The sequence below is a fragment of the Lissotriton helveticus genome, chromosome 5_1 (genome assembly GCF_964261635.1).
Source record: "Lissotriton helveticus chromosome 5_1, aLisHel1.1, whole genome shotgun sequence".
In the NCBI taxonomy this organism is placed as follows: domain Eukaryota; kingdom Metazoa; phylum Chordata; class Amphibia; order Caudata; family Salamandridae; genus Lissotriton; species Lissotriton helveticus.
In genome coordinates this window covers 564308811-564324241 of record NC_136065.1, presented here as the reverse complement: position 1 = coordinate 564324241, position 15431 = coordinate 564308811, and the positions used below count along the sequence as shown (strand labels likewise).

Sequence of the window (15431 nt, the reverse complement as noted above, 5' to 3'; positions counted from 1 at the left end):
ACACGGTCATAATATTCGTATTTTCACATTCTTAATATCCATAAAGGCGGGGAAATGGGATGCGGTTAGAAAAAAGAGGGGGGGGAATGCGTGACAAAAAAATGCTATTTTAAGTTCTTTGTAGATCCACTGGGGCGGAGGGGAGGAGGCAAAAGATTTAAAGAAGAGGTTAAAACATTTTTGATTTATTAATAAGTTTAGCAGCGTCTGAAGATCAGCACTAAATTTGGCAGAGACTTAGCATGGTTAGCCTACTGTTGGTTTGCTCAATTTCATGCAGGCCTAACAAAGCGGAGTGGGAAGATTAAGGATGGTGGTTGGGGAGTGAAAGAAGGGTTAATCTGTTAACAATTCTGTTACCTTTTGATAAACGTATACAAAATTTGCCAGGCATTTAATGGGTACAGCTTATTGTTGATTAAGTCAAATTTTACCAGATCTGTTAATGGGGTGCAAAAATAATAGGTAGGTCAATTAGAGATTCAATCCCTAATAATATTGTCGCTGTTGAATTAAACTTCCAAAAATTGGAAGCTATCAAACTAAGCCCAGTGCAAAGCCAGGCAAACCCTACTACCAATCCCAGCTGCACACAGCCAAACATGTTTGGGCACAGGACCTGGCCAAAGGATGTGAACAGCACAGAATAGGTATATGGCAGTCTGTGTACAGTGGGAATTGGGTAGATACAGTGGGCTGGGTCCAGGGCGGAGTGCAACGTGGGTTAGGCGGCCATGGCAGGTTCAGAGCAGTGTCCACCTGTTGGCCCCAGTTGGTTTAAAATTAAGGAAATCATAACAAGTATTTAAATTCACTAAAACAGCTGAAAAGTGAGTTATTGATCTGGAGTTGACTCTTCAAACTACTGAAATGAAACAATTATGGTTTGATATTATATATCAACAGGGACATTTCAGAAAACTGCAGAGAAAAGTAGAATTTTTAGCCAAAGCTATAGACTCCTTTGTTACACTTCTAATCGGGTTCTAGCCTTTAAAGGGATATTTTCTCTTTACTGAATGGCCAACAATAAATTCGATCACTGAGATAACATTCAGGAATTTGCAATATAATAGGAGTACAGAGATATATTATCGTTTTGGGTCCTGAGTAGAATTACTTCCTTTTAATAGTTTTTTAATCTACAAAAAGTGAGAATAGTATAGTCAATAGTTGCCAGATGCATCAGACATTATATCGCTAGTCAAACGTACCAGCTTTTGACCAGTTCTGGGCTTCCTCGAAGAAATCCTCTCTTCAGCCTTCAAGACTCCTGGAGAGAAAAAAAGATCAACAGTTAACTGAATTAATGTATCTGGTGAAAGACATTTCAGCACAAATCAATACACAGAGGGATATAGTTTTCCTCATACGTTAAAGGCAATTGTCTTGTATGGTAACTTCTGAAATTCCTCAAAGTCAAAATACCCAACTGCATTTGATATTAGTACGCGCCCAAAATAGCAATTAGATTTTTGATGCCAGAGTCAACTAACACACGAAGTTGTGCATTCATTACCAATAAAAAAAAAAAGTGTATATACATTTTTGACGGTGATTTAGAAACGTTTTTAGACTATTTACCAGGCACTTTTTATAGTGATAGCATGCAATATTTTTCACAAATAGACGAATGCAATGCTTTAATACGTAAATTTTGGAAAGACAACGTGTGTAAGGTTTCAAAGTAACTGATCGCTTGTTTAAAATCAGTTGTACACAAGTATCATACATGGCTGGTTTTCTTTTCTGCAATACATTTTGCATAACATCTACTTAAGAGACTACAACAATTAAGATTCTTGAACGATAGTTACACATTATAAACCTCGCTAACAACTGATAGGAACCTACTCATATTAACAAACTGCTTTTCGCTACTATTTAACTTTTTCAATCTGGTACGAAGCACTTAGAACAAGACCAGATGCAAATTATGCCCATGGCGAAGCAAACAGGTCTTAAAAAAACAGTTTTCAGCAAACATTCAGGTTTAACCGTACCTTTTAATTTGATCACGTAAGCATACATTTTTACCTCGGGCTGTAACCTTTTCAATTATTCAACTGCCGAACCCAGTTGCAAAACAACTTAACTTTGCTTCCTACCACGAGTGCAGACCTGGTAACTAAACGCGCTAACTTTTGCCAACACGAGGAACCATTTGCATGTTGAACCTAAGTCAGGATGTTTCAAACATTCGTTAGCAGGTTCTTTCATGATTAAGGATTCACAATCATTTCTTGCAAATCGTCCTTATTTTATGCCACATACCACGTACAGACCAGTGGTGGCTGGCACGGACCGGGGGTGACAGAGAGAGGTGGTGGGAAGGGGTAAAGTAAAGAAACTTACCTTACCTCCTCACCGCTCCTCCTCGTCGACCCTCCATTCCGCAGGAACCAGGAAGCATACCCAGGCTCCCCTGACCAATCACAACGCTGACCAGTCACTACGATGCAATGCAGTGAAGCAAGAGGGTCAAATCAAGCACATTCCTAACACACATATGTACACGAACAGACTAATGGGTCTCCTGGTTGTTTCACAATACGTAGAGATTCTCCGATAGCAGCAGTAGTTGGACATCACAAACAAGAAAGTTCAAATTGTCATGTTCTTTATTCAGAAAATTCCATAGGAGTAGACTTGACAAAAAGACAGCCGACACGTGTTTCGTCAGTACTGAAGATAGGTACTAAGACTTTTTCAAGGCTAGGCGAGATGAAAAATTAACGTCATATCAGATAGAGGCTTGTCCAGACATAATGAGTATGAGGTAAGGAACCATATTACAAAGAAATCCGGATATTCAAGAAGCAATGGTCCACGAGTTCAAAGATGTGAAGTCAGAACAATCTGGTCTAGGTGTTATGGTAAATGCGCCTGGGAAGTAATACACCAAACGTAGGGATCCCCCACGCGGGTGTCGTGGCCAAATATGCACAAATGTAGAAGTCATGATCGATGTCTAGTGAGAATTTCCAAATAGTCGATAAGGAGAATAACTGAGGGTTCAATCCGGTGCTCACGTGTTAGTGTGTGAGCACGAGTGACAAGCGTCCCTGAATATGGATTACGAAATGCTGCCCCACTGCAGCAAAAAATGTGTAAAGTCGAGTCCGTATGATAGCGGATTCAATGAAACGGCTATGCAATGCAGTGTTGATTAGTCTGAGCACCATGGTTCGGCGCTCATCCAGGCACTGGGGCCCTAAGCATGTTCTCCATGCAGGCCGTAATGCAGCCTGCATGGAGAACATCCAAAGTGTGCAAAGGCGCTGGCCAAATAATCATTATGCACTTAAGAGGGTACCACTACTCCTCCCCTGCTCAGAGAGCATGGCAGACCCACCCCGCCAGCCAAGCCGAAGCAGGAACAAACAAAATGATAATAACAGTCAGTTATTTTATTTTTCCTTTATTTCCACTACTGAAAGCAGTGAGGCAACGCTCCTCCGCCTTAGCAGAGAAGCCACCACTGGCACAGACTAATTTGAATACACGTGCACTTTGCAAATGATGCTTTAAAATTATTTCATCAAGCCCACTGAATTATATGTTTGGTCAATCCTTGCAAGTCTCGTCGGAAGCATGCGCCTTTGGTGGACTGCTCATACTGCGAAGGCATAAACAAATCTGAAATCTATGCCCTCAAGGCTTTAAGCAAAGAGCTGCATGTACATTTCAGCACTGGTGATTTAATTGGGCAATGCTCCTGGACTTTAGAAGGATTATGTGAGCAGGTGGAAGAAAACCTTCAGGATGATCTTTATTTACAGAGATGATTTTAAAAAAACAGCAAATGTTGGAACATATCCAAAATAAGGTTAAGGTCTTTATCTAATGTATTTTATTATATGCACAGATTTGCACATCCGTGCCCAGTTTTTACTGATTAAACTGCCAAAACTTTTATTATAGCCAGCTGCTGAGGGCTATACCGGTTGTTAAAGGCTCTGAACTCTAGTTGATGGCCTATAATGAGGGAGAGGTCCTTTAACCACCTGTATAGCCTGAGGCAGAAAGGCTATAAGGCCTTTAGAACACTCCATCCACTGAGGATAGTGTTAATTAATTAAAAAGGGAGAAACAAAAAGACAAGCATTGGAATGTTAAAGCAGAAGGCTTATACCAACATTCCAATGTTTTAATATCTTTATAGCTACTCCTGAGGGCTATACCGGGAAAGGCCCTGAATCTGGTTATAGGCCTGAGCCACAGGCGAGGGCCTGTAATGGGGATGGGTGCCTTTAACAACCGGTATAACCAGAGGAAGAAGAGCTATATAGCTATTAGAACATTCCACCCACATCCGCTGGACCGTGATCTCTCAGGTCATCGTCCCACCAAGGGGATGTGATTTGAATCGCTTATTGAAGAAGGAAGAGCTCAAATGGATTTTAAAGACTGATAGTTTGAATTCTGGGCTGAACCTGCAGGATGAATGGACTGCCTTAATCTAATGTGGGCTCTGAGTCAGCTCTGTTACTTGTTGTAAATACTGCGCTGTGTAATATGTTTTTATGTGTTAATCTGTCACATGCACGTCACTCTGGCACCTCACTTTAATCACTCTCCCAAGATGGCCGCCGGTCTTGGTCCCTCGTTCATTTCTATGCCCTTAAACATCACATGTTCTTCGCCCTATCCGCTCTCACTATATTCAGCAGCCACTCTCTTCCATGAGCACGCCCGGGAGCATACCCGCACGCCGACTCACCCGGTAAGTTTACAATCCCTCCTACTCTCACGTTTCCCTTAACGGCTCGCCGCCACTAATCCCTAACGGTTCGGGTTTCCTTTCAGGTCTCCCGAGGCCCCGACGGACACCATTAGCTCCGCGGACCTTTACGCTTGATTGCGGTAAGAACTCATGCCCCCGCTCCTTAATTCACTTTACAATTCCCCTATGCACGCTCTTAAAACGTTCTTTTCCCCGTATAGAGCGCCCGCATCCCCCCTTCAACTGCCGATTCCGATTGGGTTACACCGGTAAGCAGGACCATTTCAACTCACATAAGTTCATTGGTTCACTCGAGCATTATCCCATGCGCCGACGAGTCCACACGATTAGTTTCACGGTTAGTGCACACCCCACTATCCGTTACCGTCTTCTGTCGCCAAACCCACGACCGTGCATGCGTCATGTTCAACAACCAATCACTCCGTGCCGATCACCCCAAACTTGCCCTTCGTTCACCAACTATGCCTACTGAATTGTGCATGTATTATAGATTCTGGGCATTACACATTAGTATGTTGTCTCGCGCCAGATCTGCATTGTGCATGTATTCCAGATTCTTGGCATTACACATTAGCATGTTGTCTCTCGCCAGATCCGCAATTCTAAATGCACTCGTTTTGAATTCCACCTGAAAAGGAGTCCACCGCCTTAATTGTCACTACAAGTCACCCTTTTTTGAATACTTCTGCAAGTTTCTCAATGTATATATTTCCTTCTTTCTCTTTCTAGGCAATTAGAGGCTAATTTTTACTAAGGCTTTCATTGAAATGTCCTGATGATGGTCCCTATGATTTACTAAGGGGTCCGAACCGCCGTCGACTTATTTAGCACCTAATACTAAAAACGTGATTACTATGTAATGTAATGGTGCTTTGCTTCGAAAATTCTGTACAACTGTATTGATGACAGAAAACGTCTTTCTTGCCTTAAAAAGCCCTTCTTTGCTCTCTATACCCACCCTCTGTACCTGTTCTGTTAGTGCTGGGCACAGGCTTGTGTTCCACACTGGTTGAATTGTGGAAGGTACTTGTTGTATTTCAATTATATGCATATTGAGTAAACTTTGAAGACCACTGTCCGGCTGGACATGTCACTCATAATATAGATTGACTCTGTCTATATTAATTTTCCTCTTATTTTTTGAATGCATGGGACCACTGTTGCATGTACAAATAATTTAACCATACCACAAAAGAAGCAGCATAAAACATTAGAACAGTTTGTCTCATTCAGTAATTTCAATTAAACCGTTATAGTCTCAACAGTTTTCCAATTTTCATTGCAGCGCCAAAGAAAATAATTACAGCAAAACAAGTTGATTCTACGGAAGGCTGTTGCATAAGCCGGTTTGTGTGATGATAAAACCTTTGGATAAGGGAACAAGGAACCATTTCATGGGAGCGCCAAAGAACATAAGTGCTTTGTGCTGAAACGCTGTAATATAGCAAACTTGGAAGATTCGTAAATCATTAACTACATGAGGGAAATGCAAATAAAAATGCAAAGAGTTCATTCTTAAACGAGTGAGGTACACTCTATACTGTACATTAATCGTTAACAAAAAGTGAGGGGGACTAACCTAGTTAATCATTAAGCAAGTGGCATCACAACGTGTGACATCACAGCGAGTAACGCGCATGAAATCACAGGAAGTGGCATCACAAGAAGTGACATCAGATCTTAAGCCCTCACATACATATTTAGCAGGTGTATCAGGAGTACATTTGAGCACATTTCGAGTATACTTGCAAACTCTCCTGATTTAGGCAGAAGATTCACACTTTTGGCACACAACACATAAAATAATGTTGCCTTTTGTTAGCGTATAGTTTCCTCTAGCCATAGTGCTTTAAAAGAAAAAAAATTGATATTTAAATTATTACAACGCTTCCTCGGGTGTAGTAAGTACTATATAAATGCTAATTTACTTTGTGCAATTACTGGGAAAGACTAACATCGGATGTTCTTACAGTGCATGCATATCTCGCAAACAGGGACTAAACAAAGTGAAAAATTGCCTTTCAAGTATGTGTGAAGTGCTAACAAGGTGTGAGCCTTAGTTTATCCTCTGCTGCATTTGCTTCTAGGCGTGAGGCTCCTGACTGCTGCCAGCCAAGAGACTTGAACAAAAGCAGGCCTGATGACCCCTCAGGTTAGTCCTTTGTTTTGCCCGAGCAGGAGTCAGAAATAAGAAAGCCCCCTCCCCGCCTGCACGTTGATGCGGATTGATAGCAGACAACAACGTGCAGGCGCTGCTGAAAGTGTCCTAGTGTTTGGAAATTACAGCGGGACGAATTCAGCATCTTTATCAGTGGGGCCCAACTTCTTGGCAGGGTGGACAGCGTCCACGCTGTGAATAAAGTGGGTGGACACCGTCCACCCCTGACTCCTGCCCTGACAATAACAATGGCTAAACTCCTGAGTTGGTTAATAAGGCTACTTTATTTACTTTTGTCTTGGCAGCTTCTTTCTTCATCCATATACTCTCAAGAAACGGGTCCTTCACTCTAGATTTAGTTGTAACATCAATACACTCAGGGTATCTAAACAGTTGGAGGGGGTGCAGGTGGGGGCATTTGAGAGGTCATCAGTGATGTCAAATGATGGAACATGTCATGAATGATGTAATATGTGAGGTCATACGCAGTGCTTGGCCGGGGCACAAGTTCTATTCACCTAATATGGGTGAATTTCGTGAATGAAGATTTGTCAAGCGGTGACAAATTTATTGGCAAAACAAAACGCTTTTTCTATGGAAATTTTGGTCCCAACTATTCGTGTCGGTCTGGCGCATCTGCTGGCTAATGTCGGGACATTATTATGTGTTTACGCAGAGGTCACAGTACCGCACACATGCGTGATGTGCTGGCAGATACATAAATATGCAGATCCACAGATATATATTGATTGGCACATTGAAACACACTGATTCAGAGTGGCCTAATGGGGAGACTGCTAAGTGAATGCCATAATGTACGGTGGAAAAACTTGCTAAGTTGAATTGTGGGAAAAGGATTGCCTTCTGATATTACATCATGAATCATGAGGCACAGGCCATTACAACTCTATTGGTTTCACAATTATACGTTTTTCGCAGCTACATGGAACTGAACACTATTGTAATGTGATGGTCCTCTTTCTATGGCCACCAATAAATATACACTGTGCTGGTTAAGCATTTCCGTTTGAGGCAGGTGTGTCTGTAGATACACATGCTGAGCATAAACTGTAAAGCAGTTCACCCAAAAACAGTGGCTAGCCTGTGGGTGTTGCAGTAGATTGAAAAAGTATACGGAAAGCTGCCTGAGCAACATTAGCTCGTTGGTGGACTAGGACATTCATGCAGTAATGTTATGTGAAAGTGTTCCAGAGGAAGGCCATAGAGGTTCCTATTTTCCGAGTAGTGTGCGTGCTAGGAGGAGTAGGCAGAGTCCTCTTAACTTTAGCGTAGCATGTCTGGATACATTTAACTATCTGGCTATGCTTGACTTGGATAGAGCCTTCCTTTTGTGGGGTTCAGAGAAAGTAACAAAAAGTTGTTGTGTGTTCCTAAACGGTTTGGTTCCGTCCATTTATTACATGAGGACTTGGTTCACGTCCAAAGTAAGGCTCCACCACTGAATCAAGTTGTGGGGAAAAAGACTGAAAGGTCAAAAGACTGATTTAGATGGAAGTGAGAGGCTACCTTAAGGAGGAATTTGAGTTGGTAATGAGGACAACCCTATCCCAATTTACTTGGAAGAAAGGTTCTTCCAGGGTTAATGCCTGAAGCTCACAGACACACCTGAATGAGGTGACAGCAACCAGAAATGCCACCTTCCAAGAGATGAACAAAAAGGGGGCAGGAATGGAGGTCTCAAATCGAAGGGCCATGAGTAGTGAGTACAATTTTGAGCGAGCCAGTGGGACCCCGGGAGCGATGACCCTCATGAAACCCTCCATGATAGCTTTAATGAGTGGTATCTTGGAGAGAGATGTATTGCCTATGTTGAAGGTAGGCAGCCACGGCGGCCAGGTGTAGTTTTATGGAAGTAAAGGCTAGACCAGACACATACAAGTGAAGTAAGTACAAGCCACAATGATGGACATTTTCTGTTACAGGAACAATATATTTTGAGTGACAGTACTACACAAGTCTTTTACACTTTGCGGTATAGCAGACCCCGGAGCAATGTCAGCGTGCTTCCTTAAGAATGTGCATACATTCAGGTAGAAGATTAAGGTATCCAAATTCTATGATCTCAGGAGCCAGATCACAAGCTTAAGGGAGCTGGGTGCCTGATTTCTCCATGGTTCTGGGTGAGAAGGTCCAGCTTGTTGGGGAGCCTCTTGTGCCGCACCAGAAAGAATTTGAGCAGAGTCGTGAACCAGGGCTGGTGAGACCATATGAATGCCACCAGAATAAGAGTTAGGGATGTTTGTCGAAGCCTCCGAACCACAAACGGAGTAAGAGAGAGGGAGAGCCCGAAAAATGGAGGCAAATATCCCTGACCAATTCATCCATATTGCATTGCCGCTGGACTATGGGAACCTGAAGACAAAGTTTGGACATTTGGCTTTTTCTGCTGTGGCAAACAGGTCTTTGTGGGAAATCCCATCTGTGTAAGTAGCAGAAGAGGACTTGCGAGTGGCGCTCCCACTTGTGGACTTGTTGTTGCATCCTGCTGAGGAGGTTGGCAAAATTGGTTCCAAGCCCCAGAAGGTAGTCCGCTAACAAATGAATTATGCGGCGGAGAGCCCACTACTAAATGCTCTGGGATAGCTGAGAGAGTTGTGGGGACTGTGTGCCCCCCCCCCTGTTTCTGAAGGTGGTACTAGGCTGTCATTGTTCATCCAGACAAGAACAACCTTGTCTATCAGGTGAGGTACGAAAGCCTTCAACGCTAGGTGAACGACTAGAAGTTCTAGGCAGTTAATGTGGAGGTCCTGGTGTTTGTGTGACCACTGTCCCTGGACAGTCATATGCTGTAAGTGTGCACCCTAAAGCATTAGGGAGTTGTCCATTCTAACAATCCTCTGCAGAACTGAGTCGAGGAAATGAACGCTCTGGCAACAGGTTGTTGGTGTTCCACCACTATAGAGAGCGTTAAGTGTGGCGGCAGTGCAACACTAGATCATTTCAATGACCCGCTGTCTGAAACCACTGTTGTGCTAAGCATTACTACAATGGACGCCTGTGTAACATGGCACAGGGACACTATGGCAATACAGGAGGCCATCACGCCTAGGAGGCACATGACTGTTCGGACCATTTGCTGCTGCCTTGGTTGGAAAAGAGGGAGCAATGCCTCAAAGGACTGGATCCTGGCAAATTTCGAATAGGCTATGCCTACCTCAGAGTTAAGAAAAGCCCCTATGTAGGCTTGGATCTGGAGGGGTAGGAGGTGGTACTCTCGATCAGCCAGTCGCCAGATAAGAGAAACATTGACGCCATGTCTGCGCAGGTGTGCGGCCACACCACAAGGCACTTGGTGAACACCTGAAGTGCAGTAGTAACTCCGAAGGGGAGCACCTTGAATTGGTAATTTTTTCCACGGACCACAAACCTGAGATCGGTGATGGGCTGGATGTACTGGAATGTGGTCCTCCTTCAGGTCGACTCTGGTCATGAAGTTGCCTTGCTGGAGAAGCGGAATGACATCCTGGAGAGTGACCATATGGAAGTGCCCTGAAAGGATGTAGTCATTTAGGGTCCTATGGTCCAGAATGGGTCAGAGGGAGCCATCCTTTTTGACTATTAGGAAGAACAGCAGGTACGCTCCCATGCATTGTTGATGGTTGGGGGACGGGTTCTATAGTCCCTTTAAGAAGGACCGCATTGACCTCCTCTCTGAGTAGCCTTTGGTGTTCTGGTGAGAGTGTGTTTGCAAGTTTAAATGGTGGGAGGCGTGGAAGTGAGCTCCAGACAATAATCATGTTAGATAATATCCAACACCTACTGGTCTGAGGTGATGGTTTGAGATGTGGGAAAGACGGTTTGCAGGCGCCCCTCGACTGCTGTTGTGTAGTCGGGAGCAGAAGAGGCAAGTCAGGGTTTGGTGGTGGTTGGATATTCTTTTAGAGAGCCATCTTTATCTCTGTAGGACCCTCTAAAATAACTAATGGGAGAGGATTTCTGGCCATGGGTGCTCTGGCAGGACGTAGAGGCTTTGGAGAGGTGGTCTTCGAGCTTCCACGGTAAGGTGTGCGGAGAAAGGAGCAGCAGGGAGCAAGTGTCTGAAGTGCACCCATCGCTTGATCTGTCTTCGTATCTTTTTGGATCTTTTCTAATATGTGGTCCACTTGTGGAACAAAGTTGCTGGCCATCAAAAGGCATGTTCAACAGGTTCTGCTGAACTTTCAGCTTAAAGTCAGAGATACAGAGCCCGTTGTGTCTTCATAGAAGGACGCTGGAGTTTAACTCACCGGCAGCGGTGTCGCTGAATCTAAGGCACAGTTAAGAGGTGTTAGATATCTGCTTGCCAGAGACTATTTCCTTTTCCCTCTTCGTGTGCTCCTCTGGGATGTATTGGAGGAGTTCATCCATCTCGTCCCAGTGGGCATGATCATATGTTGTAAACGTAACAATACACCATTGGTTGGGGATTGCGCTGCCAGCATTTCCCCCATTGTTTACTTTCCTTCTCAGGTGGCAGGGCAACCTGATGGCTTGAGAGTTGGCTCGCTTACGAGCAGTAGTGATCACCAGAGACAAATGTAAATGGGGACAGTAGGGGAGGCTTTTGTGGCGTAACATGCCCTTGAGCATGGTGAGGTACTGAGTCGAGTAATGAGTGAAGGAGAGGGTTTCAAAAAGGAAGTCCTCCTCTACAGGCTCCGTATGAAGATCTACCTTATAAAATAATGCAGCCCTAACAATAGTCCGGAGGGGAGGGATGGGCAGGGTAAAAGTCATGGTGTACGTCCCCCGGTTGGTCTGCATCAGAGGAGACCCATGGATCACCCTGCGGAAGTGTATCAAGTGTGTCATCACAACACTCAGCCATGTCAGAGTGTGGAGACCCCAAGGTGTGATGTCAAGGGGGTCCTCTGGGGAAGCAGGCTAAGGAACAGGATGAGGGGAAGGTTGCACATGGGGTAAGGGATTGGTAGCCTTATCCACTTTCTTGCAATGTTTGTCGGTCGCGACAAAGGCTTCTTTGGCACAGAGCCTGAGCTGGGCGGAGCTTCCTAAGTGGTCTGTTGGTGCTGGCCATGGCACGAAGGCAGTGGTGATCTGAAAACCTGTCTCTGGTGCTCCAAAGTGGCTGAGTGCCCTTTGACAGAGGGCTTCTCAGAATGAGAGTAGTGCTGAGGGGTTGCTGTACTCATAGAATGCAGGTCTGGTGGTAGGTCCTCGAGATCTGAACCAGAGATTTCTTCAGGCGGAAAGCCTCTTCATCTGCAGCCAACGGTTTTGGATGATGCTCCCCCTCAGGTTCCTTGGGACAGACTGTCTGGGCTGTCATCACCGATCCTACGGTTGCATAGTCTTCTTGGATGGAATGAGGAGCAGGCATCCTCTGCGTGTTCGGGCAACAGGCACAAATTGCAGACCAGATGAAAATCGGTCCGAGGATATTTTGTGTGGCAGTGAGGACAACACCAAAAAGGAGTCAGTTTCATCACCGTCGAGGCATGGTGGAGGGACAGAAGTAAGCACTGAAGGGTGAGACCCAGGAGGGGCTGCAGTCGACCAGGACACAACTTGAGCAAAGTAACCAAATGTTGACCCAAGACAGAGTAAGAAAGACACGATCGAAGTACAATACAGAAGGAGGGAAGGAAACCGTGTGAACCAAAAAACAGCACTGCAACAATGTCGACCCAGATCACTGGAGAAAGCATCCAAACCAGATGGCTGAAAGAAAACGTATCTAACAGTAGAGTACATGACCCTGAGCATTATCACCAAGAGAAGGAGTCCCAGTACTTCATGACTCGAAATACTTCTTCGAAAAACAACAACTTACACAATCTGTGCCCAACACCAAATGGCAGCAGTATGCATAGCATGTGTATCTACCGCCACACATGCCTAGAAAAGTGTTATTCCCAAGTCAATGTTGCTGTACTGTTGTAATGAAATCCAAGAACTAGTTATTGGACTTCAGTAAAGCTCTTTCTCATAGAGATTCCATCTAACCTCAGATTCATCACCTCTTGAATACTCCCCCAGGTGTCAGACTGGATCCAGAAAATTTTCAGCAGTACCCATGTACACCAGCAGTTGGCACTTCTGGCTCAACACAAACATCACTCTCTGCCGGATGCGATTTCACAAGCCTATATAGGCTCCAACCATTCGCACTGAAATCAGTTGCTTTCTTGATTCTTCTGTGACAACAGACACAGATCCAATCAGATTGGTCATGAACAGAGTGCAGATTCCTAAATTAGGATCACTTCAAAGAATGGGGAGGGTCGGTAGAAAGAATGTCTACTAGAAAGAGCATTACCAAAGGTAAGCAGCTTGGTCTTCTGATAAAGACTTTTAATCACAGATTTCTCACCTTTTCAACAGATACTCAAGCAAAACTTCCTAGGTGGTGGATCCTGAAGGACCGAGGGGGCAAACTGTCCTTCTCAATGGACCTGACTGTCCAGGCAATAATGCTTCATAAACTAATGGTGGGACATCCATGTCGAGAACTGAAACCTGCAAGCCAATGCAGCCCTAGCTCTGGTGGAATGAGTCGCAAGCCCTAAGGAGGCTGCTTTTTGGCCAGCACATAGCAGATCGTCATGCACAGTACAGTTCAAGAGGGTCCTCTTCTGCACAGCCTTGCATTTCTTCACTCTAGTGAACCTGATAAAGTGCTGATCACCCACCGGGCGGTCTCTGATACGATCGATGTAAAAACTGTGGGCTTTTTTGGGATTCACCTGGTGAAGCCTCTCCTAATTAGAGGGATCAGTGAGGTGTAGCAAAGAAGGGTGATTATCTGACCCACATGAAAGAGGTTCACTAACTTCCGAAGGAAGGAGGCTAGAGGCTTCAGAATCAGCTTGTCTGGGTACAAGGTGGTATAAACAAAGTCTGTAACTCGCTTTCTGGCCCAGCAATGTTAAGGTGACAAGCAATAATGTTTTGAGAGAAAGGAACCGAAAAGTACGAACTGCAGAAAGGTGCAAAGGGTGCACACATGAGGAATTGGAAGACCACGTTTATGCCCTGCCTCCATTAGGGTAAAACTACGGAGTAGAGGGAAACATACGTTGTCACTCTTTTATGAAACTCATCACAACAGGTTATTTAAATAATGATGGCTGGTCCGGCAATGGTAAAAAGGCGAAAAGAGCCGACAGGTACCCTTTAACAGTGCCCAAGGCCTTGTCAGGCAAGGGGCAACACAAACAAGAAAACCTCAGACATTTTAGCATGGAGTGGGTCGATCAGTTTAGTCGCGCCTAGAGCCACAAATACAGATTTGAATGAGGGATGTCTGACTGCCAAGATGACATGTACAACCTTGGAAGAAAGGTTGAAAGCACTTAACTGTTGCTGCTCAAGCTCCAAGCGTGTAGGTGTAGATTGCACGGGTTCAGGTGCAAAACCCTTCCCTTCTGCTGCAACAGTAGATCCTCTTGAAGGGGCAAGCCTGGCTGAAGGACAGATGCTCATGCCCAGGAGTTCTGGATACCATACTCTCCGTGCCTATTCGGGTGCCACTAGGATGCCTTGGTCCTGGTCTTTCTTCATCTTCATAAGAACTCGGAGAAGGAAAGGTATTGGTGGAAAGGTGTATAGAAGTTAGTTCCACTCTACATGGGATGCGTCTCCACATGAAAGCTGCCTTGGAAACTTCAATGCATAAAGTGCTGACATTGCACGTTCTCAGCCATGGCAAAGAAATTGAGCCAGGGTTCTCCCATTGCACCAGACACACCTCCCCGTGCCACCTCCAGAAGTAGTTGTCATCCATGATCCACACGATGTCGACGGATCAGTTTGTCCACTCTGGCGTTCAAGGAACCAGCCAGGTGATGTGTCACCAGAAAAATCCCTTGGTGATTAAGCCACGTGCAAAGCCTCCTGGCACAGGAAGCACAACCCCACCCTATTTATTGCAATACCACATTGTGGTGCCGTTTTCCATGAGCACATGCATCAGCTTCCCTGTGAAAGAAGGAGGGCTTTCAACACAGTGGATGGCTTCAAGCTCCAAAAGATTGATATGGAGCAGAAGACCAGACTCTCCTCTGAAATCTGGACCAGACTGGAAAGATCCGCTTGGTGTTGTGCCTACTGGTGCGTCAGATCCCACTCCAGAGCTCAGATGTGCGATCTGGCATGCTAGACCAGAAGGATGTAGGAGGCCGTCAATCACAGCGACCTCAAAGTTCTCATCACTGAGAACCAGGATAGAGGTTCAAACATTGGTATCATAGCCAGAAAATCCTGGACTCTCCATTTCGGGAGAAAGGCCTGAATCTGCACCATGTTCAGAATGACTCAGGTGAAAGGGAGCATCTGCAAAGGAGTGAGGTGTGACTTTGGCATGTTCATAGTGTACCCCAAACAAGATCATGAGGTTCGCCTTCGTTTGGAGGTGGGCGACTACTGCCTGGAGGTGGCTGCCTTCAAAAGCCAGTTGTCAAGGTAGGGGGAGAATAGAGCCCCTGACATGCACAGATGCACTGCAAGCACCGCCATCACTTTCGTAAACATGCAAGGGATACTTGTAAGGTAAAGGGGAGCACA

At 44.9% G+C, this 15431-nt stretch overlaps 1 protein-coding gene across 5 annotated transcripts in view; it reads right to left on the bottom strand.

Moving 5' to 3' along the window:
- Nucleotides 1–15431, bottom strand: part of SGMS1 (sphingomyelin synthase 1) — a 922685-nt gene that overhangs the window by 433520 nt on the left and 473734 nt on the right. For all 5 annotated transcript variants that reach the window (XM_078642900.1, XM_078642901.1, XM_078642896.1 and 2 more), the window contains exon 4: nucleotides 1215–1273. The gene's annotated coding sequence lies outside the window, so the exon portion shown is untranslated. The remainder of the gene's footprint in view (nucleotides 1–1214; nucleotides 1274–15431) is intronic.